We start from the raw sequence: 19,351 nt of genomic DNA on the forward strand, positions 1-19,351 counted from the left end.
GGTTGAGAGGCGTCGGCTCAGAGATGACGCAATTATGTAAATCTTGGTACATGTACAGTTTAGACATGTGCGCTTCGTTTCGTTCCGAATTGAAATTTGGACGAATTTACAGTATTCCGAAATTCAGATTTACAATAATACTGAATTTAAAAGAATCCGAAATTCCGAAAAAAAATATTCAGACGAAATTCAAATTTTACAGCCAGTGGCGGTGCGTCCACAAAGGGCACACATGTGCTGCCCCTTCTCTCCTGCCACCTCTTAACCATAGATAGATTCATGCATTGCATTAATCTCTCTATGGTCGCTGCTGCCACCCCCTATTTAGGTGCCTGACCCCTTCTCGGGCACCGGGCACCTGAATTACAGCGGCAGGGAATTTTTGGAAGCACCCGGGTCTGTTACCTGTCACCTGATTGGCTGAAATGACAGGCGCTGTGCTTGGAAACCACCTGTCCAATCATAGCATAGGATGAGAAGAGAGGACAGGAGAAGACATCGAGGAGCCTGGAGAACATTGCCGAGACCCGCTGCCCCACCAAGACAAGGAAAGTGCCGGGCGGGGGATGCTCAGTGGCAGCATTTAATGGGCACAGTAGTGGCATATGATGGGCACACTGGCAGCAGTTGATGGGCACACTGGTGGCTATTGATGGGCACACTGGCTGCAATTGATGGGCACAGTGGCTGCAATTGATGGGCACAGTGGCTGCAACTGATGGGCACAGTAGCAGGAATTGATGGGCACAGTGGCTGCGTTTGATGGCACAGTGGCTGCGTTTGATGGCACAGTGGCGGCAATTAATGGGTACAGTGGCTACGTTTCATGGGTTGCGTTTCAAGGGCACAGTGGCTGCATTTGACGGGCACGGTGGCTGCGTTTGACGGGCCGGTGGCTGCGTTTGACGGGCACGGTGGCTGCGTTTGATGGGCACGGTGGCTGCGTTTGACGGGCACGGTGGCTGCGTTTGACGGGCACGGTGGCTGCAATTGATGGTGTTTTTCTTTCAGTTTGTTTGTGCTCCCCCCAAAAAAATTTGAGCAGCAGCTGCCACTGGTTACGGCTGATTGGTTTCTGTAACCCAGTTGTAGTATAGTGCTTCGGCCTTTTTGGGACACATATTGTCTCCCAGCCGCTTGTCCACCAGTCCACCGCGTTTTGCTTTTCCAGAGGGGCATCAAGGGCTGCTGTACGTGATAATGAGTCCTTACTGGACAAAAAAATAATTTAAAAAGCCTTTACATATGTAGGGCTAGATTCACATAGATCAGCGGATCTTTAGATCCGTGTGACCTATGCGATTTAAGATCCGCCGCCGCAAGTTTGAGAGGCAAGTGGGTAATTCACAAAACACTTACCTCCAAACTTGCAGCGGCGGATCGTAAATCCCCCGGCGGAATTCAAATACCGTGGCTAGGGGGTGTGTAGCATTTAAATCAGGCGCGTCCCCGCGCCGATTTAAATGCGCATGCGCCGTCCGCAGCGTGCATTGCTCCCAATGACGTCGCTAGGACGTCATTGGTTTCGGCGTGAGCGTAACTCGCGCCTTTGAGAATCGGCGTACGCAAACCACGTATAAAAATAAAATTCGACGCGGGAACAACGGCTATACTTAACATTGGCTGCGCCTCATAGAAGCAGGGGAAAGTATACGCCGGGAAAACCGCTACATAAACGTCGTAACAACACTGCGTCGGGCCCGCGTACATTCGTGAATTGGCGTATCTCGCTGATTTACATATTTCTCAGCGTAAATCAGCGGGAACGACCTCCGCGGCCATTTTTAAATTGCAGTTAAGATCCGACGGTGTAACACAGTTACACCTGTCGGATCTTAGGCATATCTATGCGTAACTGATTCTATGAATCAGTCGCATAGATACGACCGGCCTAAGTCAGAGATACGATGGTGTATCTATGTGAATCTGGCCCGTAGAGGTTAAACGTCTTTTCCTAACCAAAAATAAGTTTTAGATTATGGAAAACAAATCTAAAAAATCTCTGAATTAAAAAAAGAAAAAAAAAAAAAAAGAAGAAGGAATGTTTGAAAAAGAAGACGACACAAAGCCCATTAAACAGCAGTCTGTGTTGTGAAACTCCAACAGTTCACATCATAAAATAAAATGACTGTGTACTCGTTCTGTGGTGATAACAACCCCTCGAAGGACAGAAGGGGCCCAGAGGTGATCTGTAACAAAACGCGGCGGATATCTTTTTTAGTGGGGCCCCCCATGCGTTCTAGCTCTGAGAATGAAGGATGCTCAATGTGAAAGGTCAAAGCTCGTGTTCCAATTTATAATTGCTGTAGCCAGTGGGCAGAGAGCGGGAAGCATGTGGCTTTCTCAGATTATCGCACAAGTTTTGGTAATAAATACATCTGGTCTGTTCAGAGGGAGGCTAAATAAATGAGTGTGATGGATAAGGACAGCTTTGTTGTGTCGGGGGGTGGACAGTGTCCGAGCCGAGGATCATTATGCACGCACTGTATTAATGTACGCTTTCCAGGTAACTGACTGTTGCATTATGGGAACGGGTAGTTATTCATTTTTTTTTATTATTATTAACCACTTAAGACCCGGACCTTTAGGCAGGTAAAGGACCCGGACAGTTTTTGCGATTCGGCACTGCGTCACTTTAACTGACAATTGCGCGGTCGTGCGACGTGGCTCCCAAACAAAATTGGCGTCCTTTTTTCCCCACAAATAGAGCTTTCTTTTGGTGGTATTTGATCACCTCTGCGGATTTTATTTTTTGCGCTATAAACAAAAATAGAGCAACAGTTTTGAAAAAAATTCAATATTTTTTACTTTTTTCTATAATAAATATCCCCCAAAAATATATATAATAAAAAAAATTTCCTCAGTTTAGGCCGATACGTATTCTTCTACCTATTTTTAGTAAAAAAAAACGCAATAAGCGTTTATCGATTGGTTTGCGCAAAATTTATAGCGTTTACAAAATAGGGGATAGTTTTATTGCATTTTTATTAATTATTTATTTTTACTACTAATGGCGGCGATCAGCGATTTTTTTCGTGACTGCGACATTATGGCGGACACATCGGACAATTTTGACAAATTTTTGGGACCATTGTCATTTTCACAGCAAAAAATTCATTAAAAATGCATGGTTTACTGTGAAAATGACAATTGCAGTTTGGGAGTTAACCACTAGGGGGCGCTGAAGGGGTTAAGTGTGACCTCATCTGTGTTTCTAACTGTAGGGGGGCGGGGCTGGACGTGTGACGTCATTGATCGTGTTTCCCTATAACAGGGAACACACGATCAATGACAGCGCCACAGTGAAGAACGGGAAAGCTATGTTTACATACGGCTCTCCCCGTTCTTCAGCTCCGGGGACCGATCGCGGGACTCCAGCGGCGATCGGGTCCGCGGGTCCCGCGGTCACGGAGCTTCGGACTGGGTCGTGGACGCGTGCCCGCGACCCACGGCTGGGCATTTAAAGAGGACGTACCTGTACGTGCTTGTGCCCAGCCGTGCCATTCTGCCGACGTATACATCTGCAGGAGGTGGTCCATAAGTGGTTAATATAATTTTATTTATTATTTATTTCTTGGATTTTTATAATGCCGACATTTAGATTCAGAATACTATATTAATCCCAAAGGAAAATTATTAAACATATTACATAACTCTTACATAACTCTTTATGAAAGTATTCGGCCCCCTTGAACTTTGCGACCTTTTGCCACATTTCAGGCTTCAAACATAAAGATATAAAACTGTAATTTTTTTTGAAGAATCAACAACAAGTGGGACACAATCATGACGTGGAACGAAATTTATTGGATATTTCAAACTTTTTTAACAAATAAAAAACTGAAAAATTGGGCGTGCAAAATTATTCAGCCCCTTTACTTTCAGTGCAGCAAACTCTCTCCAGAAGTTCAGTGAGGATCTCTGAATGATCCAATGTTGACCTGAATGACTAATGATGATAAATAGAATCCACCTGTGTGTAATCAAGTCTCCGTATAAATGCACCTGCACTGTGATAGTCTCAGAGGTCCGTTTAAAGCGCAGAGAGCATCATGAAGAACAAGCAACACACCAGGCAGGTCCAAGATACTGTTGTGGAGAAGTATAAAGACGGATTTGGATACAAAAAGATTTCCCAAGCTTTAAACATCCCAAGGAGCACTGTGCAAGCGATAATATTGAAATGGAAGGAGTATCAGACCACTGCAAATCTACGAAGACCTGGCCGTCCCTCTAAACTTTCAGCTCATACAAGGAGAAGACTGATCAGAGATGCAGCCAAGAGGCCCATGATCACTCTGGATGAACTGCAGAGATCTACAGCTGAGGTGGGAGACTCTGTAAATAGGACAACAATCAGTCGTATACTGCACAAATCTGGCCTTTATGGAAGAGTGGCAAGAAGAAAGCCATTTCTTAAAGATATCCCCATAAAGAGTGTAGTTTAACCACTTAATCCCCGGACCATATTGCTGCCCAAAGACCAGAAGACTTTTTGCGATTCGGGACTGCGCCGCTTTAACTGACAATTGCGCGGTCGTGCGACGTGGCTCCCAAACAAAATTGGCGTCCTTTTTTTCCCACAAATAGAGCTTTCTTTTGGTGGTATTTGATCACCTCTGCGGTTTTTATTTTTTGCGCTATAAACAAAAATAGAGCGACAATTTTGAAAAAAATGAATATTTTTTACTTTTTGCTATAATAAATATCCCCCAAAAATATATAAAAAAACTTTTTTTTTCCTCAATTTAGGCCGATTCGTATTCGTCTACATATTTTTCGTTAAAAAAAATCGCAATAAGCATTTATTGATTGGTTTGCGCAAAAGTTATAGCGTTTACAAAATAGGGGGTATTTTTATGGCATTTTTATTAATATATTTTTTTACTAGTAATGGCGGCGATCAGCGATTTTTTTTTCGGTACTGCGACATTATGGCGGACACTTCGGACACTTTTGACACATTTTTGGGACCATTGGCATTTTTATAGCGATCCGTGCTATAAAAATGCATTGGATTACTATAAAAATGCCACTGGCAGTGAAGGGGTTAACACTAGGGGGCGGGGAAGGGGTTAAGTATGTCCCTGTGTGTTCTTACTGTGGGGGGGGGGGGGTGGCCTCACTAGGGGAAACACTGATCATCTGTTCATACATTGTATGAACAGAAGATCAGCGTTTCCCCCGCTGACAGGACCGAGAGCTGTGTGTTTACACACACAGCTCCCGGTCCCCGCTCTGTAACGAGCGATCGCGTGTGCCCGGCGGCGATCGCGCCCGCCGGGCACACGCACGGGAGTCGGGGGCGAGCGGGGGCGCGCGCGCCTCCGGCGGCGCGCACGCGCCCCCTAGTGGCGGCTCAAAGAGCCGCCGTATAGCTACGGGCTCTCGCCCAGGAGAGCCGACCTGCCGCCGTATAATGACGGTGCGCGGTCGGCTAGTGGTTAAAGTTTGCCACAAGCCACCTGGGAGACACACCAAACATGTGGAAGAAGGTGCTCTGGTCAGATGAAACTAAAATCAAACTTTTTGGCAACAATGCAAAACGTTATGTTTGGCGTAAAAGCAACACAGCTCATCACCCTGAACACACCATCCCCACTGTGAAACATGGTGGTGGCAGCATCATGGTTTGGGCCTGCTTTTCTTCAGCAGGGACAGGGAAGATGGTTAAAATTGATGGGAAGATGGATGGAGCCAAATACAGGACCATTATGGAAGAAAACCTGATGGAGTCTGCAAAAGACCTGAGACTGGGACGGAGATTTGTCTTCCAACAAGACAATGATCCAAAACATAAAGCAAAATCTACAATGGAATGGTTCACAAATAAACATATCCAGGTGTTAGAATGGCCAAGTCAAAGTCCAGACCTGAATCCAATCGAGAATCTGTGGAAAGAACTGAAAACTGCTGTTCACAAACGCTCTCCATCCAACCTCACTGAGCTCGAGCTGTTTTGCAAGGAGGAATGGGCAAAAATGTCAGTCTCTCGATGTGCAAAACTGATAGAGACATACCCCAAGCGACTTACAGCTGTAATCGCAGCAAAAGGTGGCGCTACAAAGTATTAACTTAAGGGGGCTGAATAATTCTGCACGCCCAATTTTTCAGGTTTTTTATTTGTTAAAAAAGTTTGAAATATCCAATAAATTCACTTCATGATTGTGTCCCACTTGTTGTTGATTCTTCAAAAAAAAATACAGTTTTATATCTTTATGTTTGAAGCCTGAAATGTGACAAAAGGTCACAAGGTTCAAGGGGGCCGAATACTTTCACAAGGCACTGTAAAAACAGACTCTGCAGTCTTTAGTAACATCAAACACCCACAGTGCTCCAAATATCCGGATTATATTTGAAGTCCAATCAGGGAACAGCAGTTTGTTTTATTCATGGTAAGAAAGTGGTCCTTTTAAAAGAGAAGTTTGGGAATCAAGAAAAACAAACACATATTTACTTCCATGCTTAAGCATCAGTCTGATGCAGCAGCTGTGCCCCCCGCTGGTTCTAAGCCTGAGAACTGAGCGATCAACGACCAGTGATCGCTCAGTATTGGTGCATTCTGAGCCGATAGCAGTGACGGTCAGTCTCTCTGCTCCTCCAGTGCTCAAATTGTATAACGCTCCAGGTGGCAATCTTACAGCTACACCTCCCCTGAACATGGAAAGGGTGCTGGCTCTGCAAGAAGATCTGGACAACCGCACTCCAATGCAATCACCTTTATTGGTATAAAAGACAGTCAATACAGAAAAATGGAGGTGGAGGAATCAGCTGTAGCTAACCTGTTTCACACCCTCACTGGTGCTTAGTCATAGTCCTGCTACAAATCGAAGGGAGAACGAAGATTTGCAGTCTAAGGACCACGGCTATGGAACGCTCTACCCATAAACTTCAGCATTGAAGAAAACCATCGGGCCTTCAGGAAAAAACTTAAGACCCACCTCTTCTGAAGGATCGGGACGACACTGGATGGAAATAAGCACCTTGAGGCGATTAAGTTAGCATTTGCATATACAAGTTATTCACTCACTCAGCTCACTGGAGCACCAGGCAAGCAAAGGGGGCAGTAGCAGCTTTTGCTCAGGCTCTCAGCAGTGCACTGTGAGGCTGAGCCAGCTGCCAGTCAGGCATCTTGGTGGATCCCGACATTATTGTCAGGATCCTTCCAGAGCCTGGACCGGCTCTGTGAAGTGAATTTGGGTGACAGGGGAGCAAAAGTAAGAGCACTTCCGTGACCCACAGGTGAAGTATGATCAAAAAAATCTTTGGCCATACTTTGCAAATCCTAAACTGGATTTGGTAACGCTTACTTGTGACTTGTGTAAAGGTACACTTTATAACAGACCAGATGGTAACCGTGAATGTGGGTTTTCTTTGCTCCTGAATTGGCCTTCATCGGCTATAACATTTTATATTTGAGCTTCTTAATTTAATGTGAATGTTAACCAAGCCTGCATATTTATCACTTTATAAAGAAAAGGACATGGCACCGGAGCAGGTAGGAAAATTCTATAAATGGAAAAGGTTTCTGGTCTTATAATATAAAGAATAAGCAGGGAGCTATAGATATTTAATGGATTAAGCAAGCAGCTACTCCGTACCATATGGTGATTACCTTGGCACAGGGTCGATCTTGCTACCGCTGGGTTCCTGCACTGCGATCTCAAGCAGCAAGGTTATAAAGAGTTTATATGCAAGTGGTGTGCTGGAAAAGCCATAAAATAGAATGTTAGTTTTGGGTGAGCACGCTGTAATATTTAGTATTTATCTGTTTAGTTACCTAAAATATCAGGACTTTCATTGCTCCATATGTGTTTGGGTGTACATTGCTCTGGGGGAATTTGTTTTCCAAAAAGAGGAATCCAGAAAGGGGGAATAAGAAAATATCTGTGGGCATAGCACAGGGAACATGGATTATTACTTACAATTATCGGTTTTCTTATCCCTATTTTGTAGCAGATATTGATTGCCGCTACAGATCACTAATGCCAGTAAAGGAACCAAGTATTTAAATCGCTAGTGACGCTGGAGACAGTGCTAGAGAATTGGGTTGTGCCAGTGGCGGCTGGTGCTCAAAATGTTTGGGGGGCGCAAACAAATTGAAAATGTCTAAAAAATACTGGAAAAAAAAACACATCAATTGCAGCCTCACTTTGCCCATAAAATGCAGCCACTGTACCCCATAAAATGTAGCCACTGTGCCCCACAAAATGCAGCCACTGTGCCCCACAAAATACAGCCACTGTGCCTATCATATGCAGCCTCTGTGCCCATCATATGCAGCTCAAAATGTTTGGGGGGGGGGGGGCGCAAACAAACTGAACATTTCTAAAAAATGCTGAAAAAAAATTGCAGCCTCACTATGCCCATAAACTGTAGCAACTGTGCCCCACAAAATGCAGCCACCGTGCCCCACAAAATGCAGCCACCGTGCCCATCATTTGCAGCTCAAAATGTTTGGGGGGGCGCAAACAAACTGAACATTTCTAAAAAATGCTGAAAAAAAACTGCAGCCTCACTATGCCCATAAAATGTAGCCACTGTGCCCCATAAAATGTAGCCACTGTGCCCCATAAAATTCAGCAACTGTGTCCCATAAAATGCAGCCACTCTGCCCCATAAAATGAAGCCACTGTCCCCCATAAAATGCAGCCACTTTTTCCCATAAAATGCAGCCTCTGTGCCCAACATATGCAGCCTCTGTTCCCAACATATGCAGCCTCTGTGACCATCATATGCAACCTTTGTGCCCATCATATGCAACCTTTGTGCCCATCATATGCAGCCTCTGTGACCCCCCACTCGCCGCCTGACTGGCACACACTTACCCCATCCTAGTGGCGGGTGACGGCGGCAAGCTGTGGGACATGCAGCAGGTCAGGTGACAGTTCCTGTGTCCTCCATGGTTCCCTGTCCTCCTGTGCATCTCTTCTTCCATTCCGTTAGGCGTCCAATCGAAATGCACCAGTGCCTTCAGCCAATCAGGTGACGGGTATTAGATCTGGGCCGGCTGAGAGGCGGTTCAGTGTTAGAAAAGCAAAAATTCATTTGCTTTGCTAACACACCTGGGGGGACTGCGAGCGCAATTTTTTGCGCTCCAAGTCCACCTTTTTCGAAGCCTATGGCTCTAATCAGGTGCTTCAAAAAAACATCCCTGCCGCTGTAATTCAGGCGCCTGGCAACCAAAAAAGGGGCCGGATGCCTGAATAGGGGGTGGCTACAGCGCCCATGGATAGATTCATGCTATGCAATGCATGAATCTATCCATTCTACACAGAGGAGGGTGGCGTGACAGAGGGGGTGGCACCCGTAATAGACGCCCCGCCGCGGGGTTGTGCCTCGCTACAAATTGCTCTCCAGGATACATTCTACAGCAATGACCCATACACACGATCCAAAAATCGGAAAAATACCACTTTCGACGCGATCGTATGATAATCGGATCCTTAGTACACAGCAATCGATAGCCGATCACGACAGTTCATCTGATATTATCCGATCGGACAAACACCAAAAAAAATCTCGTATGATGCCAGATCATACGATTTTCCTTTAACCACCTGAGACCCGCGCTATTGACAAAAGACGTCAACAGCGCGGTTCTCAGGTGCCAAGTGAACGTCTTTGGACGTCATTTGAAATGCATTACCCGCGCGCGCCACTGGGGGGCGCGCGGCGGGTAACCACTGTGCCACCGCCGCATCGCTGGGGACCCGATGCGTGTACCTGGCGGCCGTAATGTCTGCCGGGTACAGGCGATAGTCGGGGAAACACAGCCGGTAACAGCAGGGACGTGGAGCTCTGTGTGTAAACACAGAGCTCCACGTGCGGTTAGAGGAGAGGAGACCGATCTGTGTCTCTTGTACATAGGGACACAGCATCGGTCACCTCCCCCAGTCACCCCCCTCCCCCCACACAGTTAGAACACACCCAGGCTACACAGTTAACCCCTTCCTCACCCCCTAGTGTTAACCCCTTCCCTGCCAGTCACATTTATACAGTAATTAGTGCATTTTTATAGCACTGATCGCTGTATAAATGTGAATGGTCCCAAATTTGTGTCGAAAGTGTCCGATACGTCCGCCGCAATATCGCAGTATCGCCGCAATAAAAATCGCAGATCGCCGCCATTACTAGTAAAAAAAAAAATACTAAAAAAAAAATCATAATTCTGTTCCCCATTTTGTAGGCGCTATAACTTTTTGCGATTTTTTTTTTTACAAATATACGTCGAAAAATACGTATCGGCCTTAACTGAGAAAAAAAATCGTTTTTTTTTAAAAAAAATGGGAGATTTATTATAGCAACAAGTAAAAAAAATATATATTTTTTTTTAAATTGTCGCTCTTTTTTTGTTTATAGCGCAAAAAATAAAAACCGCAGAGGTGATCAAATACCACCAAAATAAAGCTCTATTTGTGGGGAAAAAAGGACGTCAATTTTGTTTGGGAGCCACGTGGCACGACCGCGCAAATGTCAGTTAAAGCGACGCAGTGCCGGAAGCTGAAATTTCGCCTGGGAACGAAGGGGGTTTATGTGCCCAGTAAGCAAGTGGTTAATCAGTACAGTTGTCGTCCAAAAATATAATAAAAATACACTACAACACATCACATCACTTCTGATTTTTTATTTTGTTGTACAAGAATTTTCATTACTTTACTATCAGGTTTGACCAGTATGAAAAAAAAACGGACGATCTGTCATGCGATTTTCGGATTGTGTGTACGGGGTATTAATCCCCTACATATGAGCCTTCGAGTTGCAAACTTTCAGGCTGGGTTCACACTAATGACAGCAGATTGTGACCGGGTCTCAATGGAGCCAGTTCATACACCACTGGGACAGCTGCGGTCCGAATTGCAGAAGGGTCCTGTGCGTGTTCTGGTCTAATAGATTCGCACCTGAAACGGTGCACAGGGACGCACCGGACCCCCCGCTCTGAGCCCTGTCCGCAGCTAATGTGAACCCAGCCTCAAAGATGTGAACACGTGTTTGCACAGGTTTTTTTTTCATTCAAGCCAGTGGGCTGAATGAAAAAAAAAAAAAAATGGTCTCCAGATCCTTATAACTTGTTGCTTTGTATGCTGATTTCAAGAGCAGCCGTCTAGACCAGGGGTCTCCTCATGTTACACCCAGTGGGCAGTGCTGCTGAGTGTGGCCCATTTAAATGAATAGAGCCACTCCACAACTGGGCAGTGGTTTTGCACAGGGCAGCCTGGAATTTCCTCTTCTCGGGTCCCTCCTTGCTACTCCTTGCCCCTCCCTCCTGTTGAGTGCCCCCACAGCAAGCAGCTTGCTATGGGGGCACCGAGCCGAGCTGCAGCTCCCTGTGCCCATTCGGACATGGAGCTTCAGCCTGGCCCTGCCCCCTCTCTCTCCTGATTGGCTAACTGACTTTGATTGACAGCCACAGGAGCCAATGACTTTGCTGCTCTGTTTTATTCCTATTTCTGAAAAAACACATGGAACGACTGTTTCGGGTGTACCTCCCTTTCTCAAGTCCATGAGCATTCGTGAAAATAAAGAAACTTATCAAATTCTTGTAGATATATAGGCCCAGATTCTCAAAAGGCTTACGACGGCGCAACGCAATGTACGCCGTCGTAAGTCCTAATCTGGGCCGTCGTATCTATGCGACTGATTCTTAGAATCAGTTACGCATAGATATCCATTAGATCCGACAGGCGTAAGGCTCTTACGCTGTCGGATCTTAAATGCAATTTTTTTTTTTTTGCCGCTAGGTGTCGCCTTCGTCGTTTTCCCCGTCAAGTATGCAAATTAGCAAAATACGCGAATTCCCAAACGTCCGCGCGGTCGACGCAGTGAAGTTACGACGTTTACGTTAGTTTTGCGACGCGTAAAGTTGCCCCTGCTATATGAGGGGCAACCAATGTTAAGTATGGCCGTCATTCCCGCGTCGAAATTTAAAAATTTACGTTGTTTGCGTAAGTCGTCCGTTAATGGGGCTGGAAGCCATTTACATTCACGTCGAAACCAATGACGTCCTTGCGACGTCATTTAGCGCAATGCACGTCAGGAAATTTTAGGGACGGCGCATGCGCAGTACGTTTGGCGCGGGAACGCGCCTAATTTAAATGCTCTACGCCCCCTACCCGGCTCATTTGAATTAGGCGGGCTTGCGCAGGGGGATTTACGCTACGCCGCCGCAACTTTACAGGCAAGTTCTTTGTGAATAAAGCACTTGCCTGAAAAACTTGCGGCGGCATAACGTAAATGACATACGTTACGCTGCCGCAGTTTAACGCCCATCTACGAGAATCTGGGCCATAGTATAGTACATTTACGCAGAGGGACAGAAAGAAGTAAATGGTACAAATATATGGAGCCCAGTTTCTTCTCTCCGATATTGCAAAGGGCATCAACTTCGGCACAGCTTCCCTTGATTTGGCCGCTTGGAACTCTGCCCAACAAAACACTGAACTCCCCTCACGTCTTGGTCTTCTCCATGACAACCCTGAACTCATCAGCACAGGAAACAATCCTTCCAATTAATTTGGCTCCCAAGCATTGCTATAGATATTACCGCGGTTAATCTAAGCTGTCTTCTCTGAGCGAAGGAGAACAAGTAAAACAAGATCACGTTACCATTTACTTTTTACTTAAGAGAGATGAAAGGCGCGCTGCCTTGATGATCTGTAGTTAGACTTCTGCTGCCAGTGCTTCTGGAAGCCAATGAGATTCCAAAGGTATGGTATAACTAGGAGTTTAGATTTTGGCCTCAGACAGGGAAAACTATAGCCTTAATGGCTGTGCAGCAATATACACTATGTTACCAAAAGTATTGGGACGCCTGCTTTTATACACACATGAACTTTAATGGCATCCCAGTCTTAGTCCGTAGGGTTCAATATTGAGTTGGCCCAATCTTTGCAGCTTTAACAGCTTCAACTCTTCTGGGAAGGCTGTCCACAAGGTTTAGGAGTGTGTCTATGGGAATGTTTGACCATTCTTCCAGAAACTCATTTGTGAGATCAGGCACTGATATTGGATGAGAAGGCCTGGCCCACAGTCTCTGCTCTAATTCACCCCAAAGGTGTTCTATTGGTTTTTTTTTTTAACTTAATAGCTTCCTTTACCTTAATGCAGTGCTGTTTTCATGTCCTCATTGTTTGTTTTTGCTCTCAAGTTGCTGTAATTCTTCTCTGATCTCCACACTTCTAGAACATCTGATCTAGAACACTTCCTGGTTGTCTGTTTCCTGATGACCACAGTGCTGTGAGCTTTCTCTCTGTGGTCACTAACTGCAAGAAGGTGTGATTACTGTGTGTCTAGTTTCTAGTTTAGTTTTCCAAACCATCACTGCTCTATGGCTCTGTAGGCTCTGTAAGGCAGAGAGGCAGCAAACAACATGCAACAACAAAACTAAAAACTACAGGTACATTATATGATTGATTTCTATCTGTTTTTAATCATTTTTAAAAGGAATCAGTTAACTATTATGTCTCTATACCCTGTAAACAGTCATTTCAGAATTTTTTTTTTTTTTATTTACAACTCCTTTAAGATCAGGCCATTCAAGTTCCTCCACCCCAAACACACTCATCCATGTCTTTATGGATGCCACAGCAGCAGAGGGAGAAGACCGGAGGAAGAACACATCACTGGAGTGGGACGACCAGGGGAAGAAGACCAAAGGAAGAACACACCAACGGAGGAAGAAGACACATTGGCCCGGATTCACAAAGCACTTACGCCGACGTATCTCCAGATACGCCGCGTAAGTGCAAATATGCGCCGTCGTATCTATGCGCCGGACCAACAAACTAAGATACGCCTGAAAACAGGCTTCATCCGACCGACGTAACTTGCCTACGCCGGCGTAGAGTGGGCGCATATTTACGCTGGACGCATTTGGCGCTCCCATTAATTTTCTATTCACATATGCAAATGAGGGAGATACGCCGATTCACGAACATACGTGCGCCCGACGCAGTGCGCGTAAAGTCATACGTACGGCGTAAAGTTATGCCCCATAAAGGAGGTGTAACTCAGCAGCATCCATGCAAAGGGCTGCACCAGGGAACACAAGCCGACGTATTTTACGTAGGACGTGAATATGACTAGGCATAGGTTACGTTCACGCCGTAGGCAGTGATCCGGCGTATCTTAGGGAGCAGTTCTGACGTGATTCTGAGCATGCGCACTGGGACGAGTCCACGGAACGGCGCATTCGCCGTTCATTATACGTATCTGTCTGGCGCTCGGCCCATCATTTGCATGGGGTCACGCCTCATTTGCATGGCTCACGCCCACTTCCACCTACGCCGGCTTACGCCCAGGAAACCCAGCGCAGTTTTGGCAGCACTGGCTTTGTGAATTCAGTGCTTGCCTCTCTGCGCTGTGTCGGCGTAGCGTAAAGGATATACGCTACGGCGGCATAAATGTGCGCCGCTGTCTGTGAATCCGGGCCATAGAAGCTACAACAGGGGACATTCTTCATTTATAATAAAGAACTTGTCAAAAATCATCTCTTGTTTTTCTTTACACTACACTGCCTTTTTCTGAGGTGAATGGGTAGGGGTACAATGTACGCCAAACTCATTCACATGGGGGGGTCGGGATCTGGGGGCCCCCTTGTTAAAAAGAGTCTTTCAGATTCCGATAAGCCCCCTACCCACAACTACTGCCCAGGGTTGTCGGGAAGAGGCGCTTGTCCCCATCAACACAGGGACAAAGTGCTTTGGGGTGGGGCATGTGGCCTGGTATGGTTCAGGAGGGTGGGAGCTTGCTCATCCCCCCTTTCCTGACCTGCCAGACTGCATGCTCGGAGGGTCTGGTATGGTCTTGGTGGGGACCCCACGCCGTTTAAAAAAAAAAAATTGGCATGGGGTTCCCCTTTAAGATCCTCAGAGCAAAAGCCACATGTCGGACCATGCGACTTCCATTCAAACTAATGGGCTGCAAGACGGCTCTCGTAGGGAACTATTGATTTTAACATGTCGCAGCAAACACTTTTACAGCTGTAACGCTGGTCTTCAGAACGCGCTGGCTCTGGGGTTTTTTTTGCCGCTTAAAAACGTCTATGCCACTTACAGCATCTAAAAGCCTATGTGTGCATGGACACATAAAATAACATGAAAATTGGTGGAAAAATTGCGCTAAACATAAATAATGTGAAACCTGTAGCGGCCAGCACCAACAAAAAACAATGTTGTGTACAAAAGGTGAGAAAGAAAAAGTGCAGCGCTAAATATTGAGTGAAGGGATTCAAACAATACGGTAAGTAGTCCAATTCGATGAAACAATTCCAATAGAATTGGACCCAGGAGGCACTCGCCAGGTGATGTGGTGAGTGAAAAAAGGGGAAAAAAAGTCTGAAACAATGTAATAGTGTGAAAAACCACTAGGAGGTGGTGTTCCTATTGGAAATGTATACTACACACTATAATAGGTGATGTGACACCTGTAAGTGATAACAAATGGGGTAAACCAACCACAAAGTCCAAGCAAAAAATATATATAGCAATCCGATATCGGACTGATATGTACAGTCTCTGAGAGATGGAATTGGTCGGAAATTCTTATAAAGGAAAAACAAACGGCCACTCAAAAAGAACTGATGTAAGATGATCCTCTCTGGTATATCGGTCAGACGATCAGTGTAGGTGGTGAAAACCTCATCAGTGATTCACAGTGATGTCCAAAAAGATAGATAAATGGATACTCTTACCAGAATATGTGGACATACACGTCAGCGACGGTATGTCGATCAGGCATGCACGAACTCCTAGGCAAAGATGGTGTTGATGGGAAACGTTCCAATATGTCAACCTTTAATCCCCGGGAGTCGGTAGAATCCAAGCGGCAGAAAACAAATCTTGTTTAAAATAACATGGACAGGCGTTTTTAAGCTACAAAAAAAAAAGTCTTGTTGTTTATTTTTACCTACGGGTAAGCTAATAAACCTTGGGGTAGATTCAGGTAGGGGCGCGCACTGATCCGGCGGCGCAGCGTATCGTCTTTACGCTACGCCGCCGTAAATTACAGGAGCAAGCGCTGTATTCACTAAGCACTTGCTCCATAATTTGCGGCGGCGTAGCGTAAAAGGGGGTCGGCGTAAGCACGCGTAATTCAAATGATCCGATAGGGGGCGTGGATCATTTAAATTAGGCGCGTTCCCGCACCGAACGTACTGCGCATGCGCCGTCCCTAAAATTTCCCGACGTGCATTGCGGTAAATGACGTCGCAAGGACGTCATTGGTTACGACGTGAACGTAAATGGCGTCCAGCGCCATTCACGGACGACTTACGCAAACGACGTAAAACTTTCAAATCGCAACGCGGGAACGACGTCCATACTTAACATTGGCTGCGCCTCCTAATAGCAGGAGCAACGGTACGACGAAAACGACTTATGCAAACGACGTAAAAAACTACCGCCGGGCGCCCGTACGTTTGTGAATCGGCGTAAGTATGTAATTTGCATACTGTACGCTGACAACTACGGGTGCGCCACCTAGCGGCCAGCGTCAGATTGCACCCTAAGATACGACGGCATAAGAGACTTATGCCAGTCGTTTCTTAGGCTACAGTCGGCGTATCTAGCTTTCTGAATACAGAAAGTAGATACGCCGGCGCTACTTAGCAATTACGCTGCGTATCTATGGATACACAGGCGTAATTGCTTTCTGAATCTACCCCCTTGACTGTAAGTAAAATTAATATCTACTAAACGTGCACCGTCTAGGAGATATTCTATTAAGCAGCAGTCGGTGACGTCACTGGCGCATGCGCTCTGTTCCGTTCCTTCAAAGCTCCGTGCCATGGCCATGACTCCCACGCGCATGCGCGACATCATCCCAACTCGGCTATTCGAGCAGATGCAGACCGCGAACCCAGAAAGAAGACAGGTGAAGATAGAACCCCTGACAGCGGTGACAGTGAGCCGATGAAGGGCTTTGTTTCAAGAGAAGTCTAGTCACAGTACTAGCACAGTACTTACCTTACAGGGAAACTTTTTTTTTTTTTTTTAATCCTGAACGTTTACTACAGCTTTACCACTTCAGCCCCGGACCATTTTTCTGGCCGCAAGGCTTCACTTCCTGATTCCCTTACCGAAGATGGCGGCGCCTCCACCCGAGGGACAGATCGGCTTCGGGTGCCGACATCGCGGGCGCCCTGGACAAATAAGTGTCCCAATATTAAAAGCCAGCAGCTGCAGTGGGGTAGATTCAGGTAGCAATTATGCCTGCGTATCCATAGATACGCAGCGTAATTGCTAAGTAGCGCCGGCGTATCAACTTTCTGTATTCAGAAAGCTCGATACGCCGACTGTAGCCTAACATACGACTGGCATAAGGCTCTTATGCCGTCGTATCTTAGGCTGCATTCTGACGCTGGCCGCTAGGTGGCGTTCCCGTAGTTGTCAGCGTAGAGTATGCAAATTGCATACTCACGCCGATTCACAAACGTACGCGCGCCCCGGCGGTCGTGTTTTACGTCGTTTGCGTTCGTCGCTTTCGTCGTAAGGCTGCTTCTGCTATTAGGAGGCGCAGCCAATGGTAAGTATAGACGTCGTTCCCGCGTCGCGATTTTCGAAATTTACGTCGTTTGCGTAAGTGGATCGTGAATGGCACTACGGGATCATTTAAATTACGCGCGCTTACGCCGGCCCCTTTTACGAAACGCAGCCGCAAATTACGGAGCAAATGCTTCGTGAATGAAGCGTAGCTCAAGTAATTTACGGAGGCGTAGTGTAAAAACTGTACGCTGCGCCGCCGTAGCAGTGCGCTCCCCTACCTGAATCTACCCCAGTATTTGTAGCTGCTGACGTTTATTTATTTATTTATTTATTGGCAGGTCTGTGCTGTGTTGCAGAGCTGTGTAAATCTTTGTAGTGAATGGATGGCAATACAAATCCTTTGGCAGATAAAACAGCTCCCTTACCTTTATTTTATCTGCGCAGTTAGCCTGGAGTTCAGCTCTAAAATCAATTTAAATTAAGGTTTTAACACAGATCCAGATAAATAGCCATGAATCACTCATATGTGCAATTTGAAAATGAGCCGTCATCATATAACCATCGCTAATGATGAATGGCCTCTGTAATACCCTTCAGGCACCTACAGACGGATTCGCTGTGAATGGGCCACCCAGCGCAGAAAGTGTTAAAGAGCAGCCAATGAAATGGAATGCAGATGTATCAACATGCTGTAAGGAATCCCAAGTATGCAATTTAGGAAATACATTTTCCCACACAATTATATTGCTACAATAACCACAAGGTAGCCAAGAGAGAGCAACTAGGAAGAAGCCAAACTACTCATACAAGGAGATGTTCTGCAACTTTCCTTTTTCCTGTCCCTTATGCCGCGTACACACCATCATTTTTCTGGTTGTAAAAAACGTTGTTTTTTAAAAATGTAATTTAAAATGATCGTGTGTGGGCTTCAGAGCATTTTTCGGGTTCTGAAAAACGGGCACATTTTTTTTTGAACATGCTCTATTTTTTCACGACGTTTTAAACGTTGTCGTTTTTCGGGTTGTAAAAAATGATCGTGTGTGGACTTGAAAAACCCGCGCATGCTCAGAAGCAAGTTATGAGACGGGAGCGCTCCTTCTGGTAAAACTAACGTTCGTAATGGAGTAAGCACATTCATCACGCTGTAACAGACAGAAAAGCGCGAATTGTCTTTTACTAACACGGAATCAGCTAAAGCAGCCCAAAGGGTGGTGCCATCCGAATGGAACTTCCCCTTTATAGTGCCGCTGTACGTGTTGTACGTCACCGCGCTTTGCTAGAGCATTTTTTTTTCATGATCGTGTGTAGGCAAGGCCGTTTTAATGATGAAGTTGAACAAAACATAGTTTTTTCTAGAGCCTGAAAAACGTTGTTTTTTTACAACCCGAAAAATTATCGTGTGTACGCGGCATTATAATCGGATGAAAATGATGGGATGCAAATAACTTCCCTGCAGATGTCTTCAGCTTGAGTGTCACACCATCTACATACTGGGGTTCATTTACTAAAACTGGGGAGTGCAAAATCTGGTGCAGCTCTGCATGGTAGCCAATCAGCTTCTAACTTCAGCTTGTTCAGTTAAGCTTTGACAATGAGGCCTTCTACACACGAGAGGATTATCCGCTAGAAACGGTCCTCCGGACCGTTCCCGCGGATAAATCCTCTGGCGGATTTTGATCTGATGGTTGTACTAACCATCAGATCGAAATCCGCGCGGAATTCATCCGCGGTGACGTTTCACGCCGTCGCCGCGATGATGACGCGGCGACGTGCGCGACGCTGGAAGGTAAAGACTTCCCACGCATGCGTCGAATCATTACGACACATGCGAGGGAGGGGATCGGACGGATTGATCCGGTGAGTCTGTA

General features: G+C 45.9%; 1 protein-coding gene across 1 annotated transcript in view; it reads right to left on the reverse strand.

Annotated features, from left to right (window-relative positions):
- The window catches only part of MAML2 (mastermind like transcriptional coactivator 2), a 235,671-nt gene that overhangs the window by 179,383 nt on the left and 36,937 nt on the right, over nt 1–19,351 (reverse strand). The gene's annotated exons all lie outside the window — the stretch shown is intronic.

This window comes from Rana temporaria, chromosome 2, assembly GCF_905171775.1.
Source record: "Rana temporaria chromosome 2, aRanTem1.1, whole genome shotgun sequence".
NCBI lineage: Eukaryota > Metazoa > Chordata > Amphibia > Anura > Ranidae > Rana > Rana temporaria.